Raw genomic sequence first — 12,315 nt, forward strand, 5'->3', positions numbered from 1 at the left:
TTGATATTAATACAAAGACAAGATTACACTGTATGTTAGCTCGCATTCAAAAGTTATAGCTGTTCAAAGTTTAGCTTTTGCAGTGCCAATTTTTTTTTTTCATTGGAGCTCCTCAGACTATTGTCACGGCAAAAAGGCATTGGGATAAACATGGATATATATATAGATGTGTTCAGAAAAGCGAGAAGAATTGATTTAGTCATATTTGACGGTTTGTATGATCGCCTGCGCGGCTTTTGTCCGCTCTATTATAAGTAAAATTCTATCTCGATGAAAGTTGGTACACAGGTTGTTACTTGAAGAAGCGCTGTTGGTATTGAAAATGGGCGAAGTCGGTATGTAACCACGCCTACTTTTCATTCAACGGCACTCCTGAACCCTAAAAGACATATATCGGCAATTAATAAAGCGAAGTTCTTCCAATTTAATAAGTAGGTTGACTTTAGGGCTTGACATCAGTTTCTGCATAAGGATTGCAATGTGGGCGTGACCACGCCTAATTTAAATCAAATGCATCTCAAAAACCGCTTCATCAAATTTATTTAAATTCAATATGCACATTTCTCGTGAGTTTATCTCCCCATTTTGAAAAAATGGGCAAAAACGGAAGACACCATGTCCACTTTCCATATAAGAAACTTTAAATATCACAACGAAATTCTGAAATATAATACAGAAATATAAGAGGAAGTAATAGAGTGCGACGTAAACGATTTACTGGATGATTACATTTTCTGATGAATACGAATAAATTTTTTAATGAACATTTTATTTTTTAAGGGCCAATATCTTTTGAAAGCGAGCTAACTTTGCAAAACCCTATCTATATCAGTATTATCGACCTGTGTTGATTGCTTTTCCGTTAGAAAAATGTGTTGCACAGTGTTATTTATGATAACGTTTTAGGAAATTATTCAGCAAGTTTTTTAGGTTTTAAATGTTTTTAAACATTGAATTAGAATTATATCAAGACATCAAGGTGCCCACGCACAAAAACTTGCAATCATATTGCTTACAACTATCTGTCAAAATGTCAGTTGGTAGGCAATCGGTGTTTGCCTGTGGAGTTCTGAGGTAAATAACCATAGGGGTGTTTTCGGAGTCTTGCAAAGCCCTTGCACGGTGCACGGATTGCACAGATTGCATGCTAAAAACCAGTTTTCCTATGGGACAGCATTGCAAACCGTGCAATCCATGCACCGTGTAAGGGCTTTGCAGGACTCCGAGAATTTACCATGATTATTTAGCTCAGAACTCCACAAGCAAACACCAATTGCACCGATTGATCAGTCCAACCCTTACTAAATCTTTAGAAAAGGTTACAATTTGAGAGATTCCAAATTTTCCCTACAGAATGACTGCAAATAATCCGGAATAATTACGTTCCAAGACATATTGGGCCGCATGAATAAAAAATAAGCAATTGCCTTTTTTTAAATATCAGACATTTTATTCGATTTATTCAAACAAAATTGAAGTAAAAGGTATACAATTTTAAGAAAACGCAATTGCGTAGTTTTTATGCATACAGCCCATTATTGCTAAATTACGAAACACAAAATTTTTAATTGGCTGTACTGAAAAATATGAAATTTTGAATTTCGCCGTCATTGCAGAGGACCATCGATATATATATTCTATTTATTTATTTTTTGAACTCTAGCATAAATTGTAGTTGATTTTTATATATACATAACTAGTTTTGCATCATCCGCATCGCCGAGTGTATGAAATTTCTACGTGTTAAATATATAGGTAAATATTTAAATTCAGAAAAACAAGATTTTAATATTTTTCTCCTTTTTAATCCCCTTCAAAATATTTTCAAACCGAAACCAATAAGTTCTTTCCCCTGACAACTATGTTGTGATACATATTTCAATTACCAAATTACCTAAATTCAAGTAGGATACATGTAGTTTTGAAATTTAGCCTTTCCAAAACTATTTCGATTCATACCCGTGTTAAAGTAATTCATCTATTTATATGGGACAAACTAAAAAAACAGTTAACCTTCGTGTTATTTAGCTTCAATTTTATTGTTTTAAACTATATCGAGATAGTTTCTTCCATAGACGTATGTATACATGAAGCCTCAAAAAAATGTGGATCAATTTGCTGCATAACTTTTGAATTATAGGTGCTTAAATTTAAAACAAGTAAGAAAGTCTAAGTTCGTGCGGAGCCGAACATTAAATACCCGGCGCAAATATTAAATATATGTTTTTCAACTTTCCGAAAACCATCTTCGATAGAACGTTCAGTTAGACATAATGAGATAAACTTATATAAACATATGTGGGTGGTATCACGCACATTTTCCAAAATTCCAAATAATGTTACTTCTTTTCAAGGGATTGTTGTTAGTATCAATTTTGATTAAATCTCGAAATATAGAAGTTTCAAACATTTCTGAAATTTACAGTTATATGAAAAGTGGCTGTAATTTTAGCCCGATTTCAATAATTTTCAACGTTTTGCTTCTATGTGGCAAGCACAATAACCATACCGAGTTAAGTACAAATTGGTAGAAGGTTACCGAGATACATATATCTGATCATAATGGGCGATGCCACGCCAATTTTCCAAAAGTTTATCATAAGCGTATTTCTTGGTGAAGAGTTGTTGCAAGCATCAATTGTGAATAAATTAGCTTTAGTATTTACTGATTTATCGAAGATTTCGTATTTCTCTAAATTACCTTTATATGGTATGTGGGCGTGGTTATTGTCCGATTTAAAAAAATTTCAGCTGTGTCAAGTTTGGGAGAATAAGTGGTCGTGGCTACGCCCATTTTCCAAAAATTTATCATATTCTTATTTNTTTTAATTGGCTGTACTGAAAAATATGAAATTTTGAATTTCGCCGTCATTGCAGAGGACCATCGATATATATATTCTATTTATTTATTTTTTGAACTCTAGCATAAATTGTAGTTGATTTTTATATATACATAACTAGTTTTGCATCATCCGCATCGCCGAGTGTATGAAATTTCTACGTGTTAAATATATAGGTAAATATTTAAATTCAGAAAAACAAGATTTTAATATTTTTCTCCTTTTTAATCCCCTTCAAAATATTTTCAAACCGAAACCAATAAGTTCTTTCCCCTGACAACTATGTTGTGATACATATTTCAATTACCAAATTACCTAAATTCAAGTAGGATACATGTAGTTTTGAAATTTAGCCTTTCCAAAACTATTTCGATTCATACCCGTGTTAAAGTAATTCATCTATTTATATGGGACAAACTAAAAAAACAGTTAACCTTCGTGTTATTTAGCTTCAATTTTATTGTTTTAAACTATATCGAGATAGTTTCTTCCATAGACGTATGTATACATGAAGCCTCAAAAAAATGTGGATCAATTTGCTGCATAACTTTTGAATTATAGGTGCTTAAATTTAAAACAAGTAAGAAAGTCTAAGTTCGTGCGGAGCCGAACATTAAATACCCGGCGCAAATATTAAATATATGTTTTTCAACTTTCCGAAAACCATCTTCGATAGAACGTTCAGTTAGACATAATGAGATAAACTTATATAAACATATGTGGGTGGTATCACGCACATTTTCCAAAATTCCAAATAATGTTACTTCTTTTCAAGGGATTGTTGTTAGTATCAATTTTGATTAAATCTCGAAATATAGAAGTTTCAAACATTTCTGAAATTTACAGTTATATGAAAAGTGGCTGTAATTTTAGCCCGATTTCAATAATTTTCAACGTTTTGCTTCTATGTGGCAAGCACAATAACCATACCGAGTTAAGTACAAATTGGTAGAAGGTTACCGAGATACATATATCTGATCATAATGGGCGATGCCACGCCAATTTTCCAAAAGTTTATCATAAGCGTATTTCTTGGTGAAGAGTTGTTGCAAGCATCAATTGTGAATAAATTAGCTTTAGTATTTACTGATTTATCGAAGATTTCGTATTTCTCTAAATTACCTTTATATGGTATGTGGGCGTGGTTATTGTCCGATTTAAAAAAATTTCAGCTGTGTCAAGTTTGGGAGAATAAGTGGTCGTGGCTACGCCCATTTTCCAAAAATTTATCATATTCTTATTTTTCGTCTAAAAATTATTGTAAATATCAAGTAGTTACTAAAATATCGCAGTTTTCGTATCTCTGAAAACTACCGTTATATGGGAGGTAGGCGTGGTTACTATCCGATTTTGCCCAGTTTCAATACCATCCGTCCTACGCTCGAAAGAAGTACACGTACCAATTTTCACCCCAGTTATCGTGTGCACAGATGGACGGACAGACAGATAGTCACCGCTTAATCGATTTATCTTTTCATTCTGATCATTTATGTATACATTTGTCTATATCTATCTCGATTCGTTTTGCCTGTTACAAACAATAATACCATTGTGCACAGGTGCGCTCGGGTATAAAAATAATGAAAAAAAGCCAATTTTTTATGTAATTTTTAAGAGGGACACAATTAATTATGTCATAACTTTTGAAACACACCAAATACTGGTTTTAAATTTTATGTGCAATTAGTACTTGTGTGCACACTTCATAAGTAGTTGGTGACTAAAGTATGCTATATAAAATAATTAATGGCAAGTAACGAAAAGTGTGTAACTCTACTTTTCACAATTTTCAATATTTTGGGATTATCGCGTATAGTTTTTGAAGCATTCCATTTTAAAAACGTTTTAAGTATGTATTGTATTCTACAAACAATTACTAATAATATGATACCGTAGTAAGAGGTGTGCTTTCAGAGCAAACCAACTTTTAAAGATAGAATATTCTGCGACCTTGTGCGTAATTTTTATTCCAAAACTTCTTAATTGAAGGCACATTTGGAAAATACGGCGAAACGATCTAAACCTTTTTATAACTACTAGTCCTGATAACGTTACATATACCTGTAAAATGCTTAAACAAATTTTGTCTAGAAGTGTGTAAAAACCCTGATTTAGTACTTGTAATGATGCTCCTTCTTGTAGTCAGAATGTTTCGGGTGATATATCAAATCAACTTTTTTTCGACAAAGGTTCTGATAGTTGCTCTTATTTAATTGGAGACTTCTAAATTTAACGGCATCCCCAGTTTTGACCGATTGGCTTCATTTTCGAGATGGCGGTTCTTGAATCTTTGCTTAAATTTTAACTATTATATAAAAAAAACTCTCAGTTTTGAAGATATTTTACGAAAATTTTGCACATAACTGTTTTTTAATATTACCTTAACTATTCCATAAAATCATCGAAATCGGTGCACTATAACATCTAGCTCCCATACAAATGATTGATCAGAGACGTTATTTTGCGTAATAGCTGCTCCAATTAAGTTAGAGTTAGAGCGAAAAAACACATATCTGAGTAAACCGTTGTATTGTTAAAGTGAACCTATTTCGATAATTTTAAGGAATAATTAAGGTAATATTAAAAAACCATTATATGCAAAATTTTAGTAAAATAACTTCAAAACTGAGGGAGTTATTTATAAAATAGTTAAAATTTAATCAAATTTCGAAGCTCCGTTATCTCGAAAACCGGAGCCAATCTGCTAAAACGGTGAATTTAGAACGTCCGAACTAAGTGAGCTCAACTTTCAAAATCTTTGTTCAAAAGTTACAACTTGCATAGCGTAATTTGAGCACAAATTATTTTTCTGTTTGCTATTTCAGCGATAAATGTTTATTCCTCGTCGAACTTTTGAAGCACTTGATGAAAATGAATTACACTTATTATTTATGGATTTATTAAGAGATTACGACTAGAATCATATATAAAACATAGGTGTGCCCACAAAAAAAAATAACTTTTTATTTTGAAAGTGTACCTGTTTTTTAGATTTACTTATTTCTAAAAGGTATTTTTCTATTACTCAACGATATATCCTTTAATATTTTATAAAATTTAACGAGTGATATCTCAGTTTGAAGGGAAGCTCACGAACCTGCGAAAAATAGTAATGTTGTTCAAATTTAGTTATTTATTAAAAAAAGGGTTTTACAAATCCGAAAGCATTGTATCCGGACAATGATGCGCCATATCTTCCATAATACTCCATCAAATTGAATGATTAAAACACCATTTTCAAGGACAGCTTCACTGGTTGAGATAAAAAGAAAAACAATTTAGTAGGGTTGCCACCTGATTAAAACTTTACTAACCTAAATATATATCGAGTAAAATATTGGAAGGCATTCAGCGATGAAAGGCATTTAAATGCACTTTTAACCAGAAGTAATAACTTTGAAGAGGGTTGCCAACTATTTAAAAATTTTAATCTCTATATGAGTAGTCCACTTGCAAAGGGCGCATGTAAAATTTTTTCGATTTTTAGTTTTTGGTGGATTACGTACCAGTATTTAAAGTAGTTTCATGTCCAGTAACAACAGAGAGCAAAATCTTTTCATATTCTGAAAAAAGAGCATCAAATGTTAAGTCTTCTTCCAAAAGTCGCTATCATACTTATCTATAAACTTTCAAAAGTATCCATCTTCTGATGAACTTAGAAAACTGCTTTAGATCGTATAGACTGTTATTGTTATCTTATGACATGTTATGTTACGTTACAATTTTATAAGGCTATTATTTATCCAAATTTTTAGGTAAAAATAAAAAAGATTCAAAGTAAATGTTACTTGTTGTCGTAGTCGTTTTTTCAAATTTATGGCTTTCTATTATAAAATCACATAACGCTGTTTGCAAGTGGACTACTCATAAATATGTACGTAAAAAACAAAGCTGCTTACGTAATACCGAGCATAGCTGTCCTATATGAGCTATCTTCTTTGTAAAGTTTGTCTCTACACTGAGAAAAAAAATACTAAAATCAATTAGAAACGTATTTGACCTTACTATAAACGTCAACGAATGTACTGTATATTGGTAAATATTCAATTCAATTAAGCGCATATTTAAATGACCGCGTTCGTTCTGAAAAAGCATCCGTGAAGTTATAATCAAGATAAAAAAAAAACATTTAATTTGCAGCGGATGATGTGTAGTTTTGAAGTCAAAAACAAAACAAAAAGTTTGAACACTAACTCTAGTATGTTTTTTTCACGTTATCTCAACAGCTGCTGTAGCCGAATGAATGCGTGTCCGACCGCCATGTTGTTGGTCACGGGTTCGGAACCTGTGACAAGAACTTTATTTTTTATTTTTATATTTTCTTAAATTCTATTTATAATTTCGTAAAGCGACATGCGACACATTACTTTCATATGACATCGTTGTGGAGAAATTCTTGCATCTTTTCGTACATAGGTTATAGGGACTATCCATTACTTTTTGCATTCCCGGACATTACCTTTTCCCACTATGAACATGTACTATATATGTATGTGTGTGTTGTCACCGCACTCCAGTACTGCTGGAGTCATTCGCTACTTTTGAACCGCTACTGCACCAACTCCTAGGTAAGTAGCTACCCTATTAGCTCGTGGTAGCGCACATGGTAATGCAGAATCGATCCAGTCGGAAGCAGAATAGCGAAAAACTAGGAGGGCGCCCATAAATCACGCAAGTGACTACTTTAGTAACTCACGGTAGTGCAGAGAGAGAGCCGATGGTGACTAACGCCTAAGTAGCTGAAATACACTGCAAGTAGTCGGTCGGTAATCGATGGAGTTTACTTGCTAGCTACCGATTCATCAGTCCTGTAGTAACTCCCCCGTACTGCAGGGCGCTCAGCATACTTGGCCCATATAACTATGTACACTTACATATAAATACTCAGATGTGAACATTCAAACATGTGCATGCTAAATTTTGGTATGAAAATATTATTTTTAAATACGAACATTTTTAAACGAAAATCGAATATATAGTATTCATTTTTACTATGCATTATTTGCCTCAGTGTACCCAAGGAAAACTGAAAAAAAATCGGAATAGAAAATTCCGGAAAATTGATTGTCCACAGATTTTATACACAAAATTTTTCTTCTTTAATTTTGATCGTAATTTACAATTAAAATGGTTTCCGAGGTTCAAAATTGTATCAAATCTAAACAATTATGTTAGTTTAGATTATGTTGCAAATTATTACTGGTTCCATTAACAGTTGCCGGATTGGAAAACTGTATGATGAAATTCTGATTAAAACCATAAAATCAGTCTTATTATGGGTTTAATTTTCCTCGAACGGATTCATTTTTCCCTTTTTGTTTCCGTGTATTCACTACGGTCGGATGAAAAAAATTCGGGCTGAGTGAGAATATTTGGAATTTGACTTCGAAGACTGTTTGAATTCTTCAACGTTGTACCTTCAGTGTCCGTAAACCATTCGCCTATCAGAATATGAAACATTGGCTCAGGCAACCGCAATTTACAACGGTTGGCGATTAGTAGTGCACATCAAAATCCTCAGGAACGCGCCCAAGTTAAAGAACAGCTTTAAGTGCTTGCGTCGCAAATTCATGCAGGAACATGATTCAATAATACAAGGTTCGATAAACTGACAGTGGTCTCTCTCGCACCGCTCCCTTAGCAGTGGCACCGTGTTGCTTCTTTGCAAATTTACATGGATACAGTGTAGCTTTGGTGTGAAATGGTGCATATGAAGCATATTTAACTGATGAAAACATAAGCATTGGATGTTTACATCAGTCTCATAGTAGTCTTATTTTAATTTTGAGTCATTTTGCAGTTTTTATACGGCTAAATAGCATATAAATTACGTAATTCACGTAGATATATCAATATTACGTTCAACATTTCGTTTAAAATGCCAGATTTCCTGCAAATACATTAGAATTTACGAAAGGAATTTCACTACTAATTGCCTACTTTGCGTACTTTTCTACTACCATTTTCGAAACAAGGGATTGCATTCTTGCCCTTTCTCTGTCCTTCGTAAATGCAACCTTTTGTAAGGGAGTGTCAAACCGCAGCTGTCAATAATTATCTAACCTTGTATTATTGAATCATGATGCAGGAAGACAGGAACCAGCTCCTTACCAACTTAAATCAAAGCGGAATCCCGATCTGCATCGTAAAGTGAGAAAAGTACCGTGAATGCCCAATTACTTCGACATGCCGCACCATTGAGTGTATCGAAAATGGCAATTGGAAAATATGCCTTCTGACTACCAAAAAACCATAGTCCGAGCAGATAAATGTGCCACTGGAAGTTGGTGAAAGTATTGTACCCAAATGTAAAAAAAAAAATTTATACTTATTTCTAAAAGATATTTTTCGGTTACCAAACGATATCTCCTTTAGTATTTTATCAAATTTAATGAATGATAGGGGGCAGCTCACGTACATGCGAAAAAAGTCACGTTGTTCAAATTTAGTTATTTATTAAAAACAACACATTAAATACCCGTTGCAAATATTAAATATATGATTTTCATCTTTCGGAAAGCTACCGCTACATGGTAAGTAAATTAGCGTCCTTAAATTTCAAAATATTGAAGTTTCAAGCATTTCTCAAATTTACCGTTATATGAAAAGCGGCCGTAATTTTAGTCCGATTTCAATAATTTTGTGGCAAGCACAATAACCATACCGAGTTTGGTACAAATTGGTTTAACGGTTACTGAGATGCATATATGTGATCATAAGTGGGCGGTGTCACGCCCATTTTCCAAAATTTTATCATAAACGTACTTCTTGGTAAAGAATTGTTGCAAGCATCAATTTTGAATAAATTACCTTTAATATTTACTGATTTATCGAAGATTTTGTATTTTTTTGTACCTATGTGGGCGTGGTTATTGTCCGATTTTAAAAAGTTTCGGCCATTTGGTATGCTGTACCAAGGCCAATAACTGTGCCAAGTTTGGAAGAAATTGGTGCAGCGGTTACCAAGATTTACACATGGGTGATATTTACAATAATTTTCAGACGAAAAATAAGAATATTATAAATTTTTGGAAAATGGGCGTGGCCACGCCCACTTATGGTTACATGTGTATATCTTGGTAACCGCTGCACCAATTTCTTCCAAACTTGGCACAGTTGTTGGCCTCCGCATAACATACCAAATGGCCAGTCATATTGCTTACAACTATCTGTCAAAATGTCAGTTGGTAGGCAATCGGTGTTTGCCTGTGGAGTTCTGAGGTAAATAACCATAGGGGTGTTTTCGGAGTCTTGCAAAGCCCTTGCACGGTGCACGGATTGCACAGATTGCATGCTAAAAACCAGTTTTCCTATGGGACAGCATTGCAAACCGTGCAATCCATGCACCGTGTAAGGGCTTTGCAGGACTCCGAGAATTTCCCATGATTATTTAGCTCAGAACTCCACAAGCAAACACCAATTGCACCGATTGATCAGTCCAACCCTTACTAAATCTTTAGAAAAGGTTACAATTTGAGAGATTCCAAATTTTCGCTACAGAATGACTGCAAATAATCCGGAATAATTACGTTCCAAGACATATTGGGCCGCATGAATAAAAAATAAGCAATTGCCTTTTTTTAAATATCAGACATTTTATTCGATTTATTCAAACAAAATTGAAGTAAAAGGTATACAATTTTAAGAAAACGCAATTGCGTAGTTTTTATGCATACAGCCCATTATTGCTAAATTACGAAACACAAAATCTTTAATTGGCTGTACTGAAAAATATGAAATTTTGAATTTCGCCGTCATTGCAGAGGACCATCGATATATACCAAATGGCCGAAAATTTTTAAAATCGACTAATAACCACGCCCACATCCCATATAACGGTAATTTGGAGAAATACGAAAACTGCGATATTTTAGTAACTACTGAAGATAACTCACTCAAAATTGATATTTACAATAATTTTCAGACGAAAAATAATAATATTATAAATTTTTGGAAAACGGGCGTAGCCACGCCCACTTATGGTTACATGTGTATATCTTGGTAACCGCTGCACCATTTTCTTCCAAACTTGGCACAGTTGTTGGCCTTCGTACAATATACCAAATGGCCGAAAATTTTTAAAATCGGACAATAACCACGCCCACATCCCATATAACGCTAATTTGGAGAAATACAAAATCTTCGATAAGTCAGTAAATATTAAAGATAATTTATTCAAAATTGATGCTTGCAACAATTCTTAACCAAGAAATACGTTTGTGATAAATTTTTGGCAAATGGGCGTGGCACCGCCCACTTATGATCACATATATGTATCTCGGTAACCATTCTACCAATTTGTACCAAACACGGTATGGTTATTGTGCTTGCCACATAAAAGCAAAACGTTGAAAATTATTGAATTCGGACTAAAATTGAGACCGCTTTTCATATAACGGTAAATTTCAGAACTGCTTGAAACTTTAAAATTTCGAAATTTAAGACTCTAATTTACTCAAAATTGATACGCCCCGGCTTACCATCTAGCGGAAGGTTTCGGAAAGGTGAAAAAACATATGTTTAATACTTGCGCCGGGTATTTAATGTTCGGCTCCGCCCCAACTTAGACTTTCTTACTTGTTTCTAAATATTAATGATATCTCAATGACTTTAAAATAGCGTTTTGGGCTAATATTGTTGTACGTTTTATTAACAATTATATGCAGAAAATAAATTTGCCGGAACGCATCGAGACGAAAGGTATTCACGCTTTTCTCTTGATGCCCAATGTATTTTGTATGGAAAACGTTTACCGTAGATATTTATTTCGCATGAGTTTTTCAACGCATCGATTGACAGCGAGTCTAGCGTTTTCCATACAAAATACATGGGCGTCAAAAGAAAAACGTTTATAACGTTCGTCTCGATGCATTCCGGCAAATTTTTTTTCTGCAAATAATTGTTAATATGCTATATTTCTCATATCCATGCATTTTTAAAGGAAATCAGTATTTATTTTTTAAAATTTCCCTAAATTCAAGTTAGTATTGTTTCATTAAAAAAAAAAATTGAAATAACCATAAATCATAGAAACTAAGGATGCTGGCTATGTTTGTGGCTTCTTTATATTCTATGTTCTTTGTGATAAGGAAAGTGCTGCCAAGTTTGTACGAAAAATTGTTTTTGGACTAGGGTACATGAAGACTCTTGTTAAATTCATAAAGAAAACACTGAAAATCGGGATTTCGTCGGTACAAATATGAAAAATCGGGACATCTATATTTCCCGAATTTAAAACAATGTTTAGCGGGACAATTTTCTCAAAATCGGTACTGTCCCGCCAAAATCGGTACGAATGGTCTCCGTAATCATAACACTGGTCTACAAATTTCAACTTTTTTTCTGCGAATAAGACGGGACCTGGTGTTTCTGAACGGATTTTTCGTGCTGAACACGAATCCGGGGTCAAAAATGTCCCATCACGTCACGTTTTCGAGAAAAAAGGGGTTGAAACCCCTAAAAACAGCGTTTTTGG

At 33.7% G+C, this 12,315-nt stretch overlaps 1 long non-coding RNA gene across 1 annotated transcript in view; it reads right to left on the reverse strand.

The window, feature by feature from the left end:
* The window catches only part of LOC108361968 (uncharacterized), a 24,464-nt gene extending 12,389 nt beyond the window's left edge, over positions 1–12,075 (reverse strand). Inside the window, exon 1 of the long non-coding RNA XR_001847389.1 lies at positions 11,970–12,075. This is a non-coding gene — a long non-coding RNA (uncharacterized LOC108361968). The remainder of the gene's footprint in view (positions 1–11,969) is intronic.
* Between the last annotated feature and the right edge of the window lie 240 nt (positions 12,076–12,315).

Source organism: Rhagoletis zephyria, unplaced genomic scaffold (genome assembly GCF_001687245.7).
Source record: "Rhagoletis zephyria isolate East Lansing unplaced genomic scaffold, Rhagoletis_zephyria_1.1 Rzeph_scaffold_00896, whole genome shotgun sequence".
Lineage (NCBI taxonomy): Eukaryota > Metazoa > Arthropoda > Insecta > Diptera > Tephritidae > Rhagoletis > Rhagoletis zephyria.